General features: G+C 42.0%; 1 non-coding gene across 1 annotated transcript; it reads left to right on the top strand.

Moving 5' to 3' along the window:
• LOC138362222 (5S ribosomal RNA) lies at positions 1 to 119 on the top strand. Its single transcript, XR_011227502.1, has one exon. It is a non-coding gene; the product is annotated as a 5S ribosomal RNA (ribosomal RNA).
• Positions 120 to 1244: the final 1125 nt, after the last annotated feature.

Raw genomic sequence — 1244 nt, 5'->3', positions numbered from 1 at the left:
GCCAACGGCCATACCACGTTGAGAACACCGCTTCTCGTCCGATCAGCGAAGTTAAGCAACGTTGGGTTTGGTTAGTACTTGGATGGGTGACCGCCTGGGAACACCAAATGCTGTTGGCAATAATGTTTTTTGTTTTGTTTTGTTTTGTTTCGTTTGTTTTTGTTTGAATGGCTGGCTCCACGGGAAATTCACGGAGTTGTGTGGAATAAGGCCTGGTAAAATGAATTAATATGTATGTCATGTTTAAAACAAACTCGCTTAATATAGTGTGTGAGGCTTTATACAAAAACAAACAACCAAAACAAAACATGTTGTTTTATATATATATATATATATATATATATATATATATATATATATATATATATATATATATATATATATATATATATATATAGCTTAATCCGGGTTTGAACTCGCAACTCCAAGAATACGCATCACTTATATACACTTTACCACTGGACCACAGCTGCAGGACACAAGCTTGATGCTGAGGTATCAATTTAATGACGTAAATGCCATTTCCACAAATAAATGATAATTTAAAAGTATTTGTATGTACAAATCTTTTCTGTTTAAAAGGCTACAATATCAGTTACTGATATAATTTGTGTTAATGTTTCTATACCCACAGGAAGGCATGTTTTTGCTTATATGTAAGGGGTACGGAGAAGGAATCCACAGACCATCAGTCCCCTTCCCCCCCCCCCCCCCCCCCCCCCCCCCCCCCCCCCCCCCCCCCCCCCCCCCCCCCCCCCCCCCCCCCCCCCCCCCCCCCCCCCCCCCCCCTCCCACCTACTACCACCACCACCACCACCACTACTCACCACCACCACCACTACTCACCACCACCACCAATCACCACCAATCACCACCAATCACCACCACCACACCTAACCGAAAACCCCCTAACACATCAACCCTCCCCCCAATCAACAGGCGAAATAATAACCCTCAAATGCCTGCCTGCCTGCCAGCCAGCCAATACTAACGGTCTTCTCAGAAAGAAAATCTCTTTGTATCTGTATTACTTGATGAAATGTATGATTCTAATAATGAAAATAAATTTTGATGTCGGTTGTATGAGCATAATGACCAATATGCACATGATATGAATGAATTAAATAGTGTAGTTTTAAGTAATTAGGTTGTAGACACATTAAGCGGATATGATATTTGACGCGTCCAGAACTGGTGATTTTTGGTTTAGTTTTAAATGCACCACCACCATTGCTTCCCCAGAG

This window comes from Procambarus clarkii, unplaced genomic scaffold (genome assembly GCF_040958095.1).
Source record: "Procambarus clarkii isolate CNS0578487 unplaced genomic scaffold, FALCON_Pclarkii_2.0 HiC_scaffold_1473, whole genome shotgun sequence".
NCBI classification, from domain to species: domain Eukaryota; kingdom Metazoa; phylum Arthropoda; class Malacostraca; order Decapoda; family Cambaridae; genus Procambarus; species Procambarus clarkii.
Note: the sequence above shows the minus strand (reverse complement) of the source record. Positions and strands in the feature narration are given on the sequence as shown.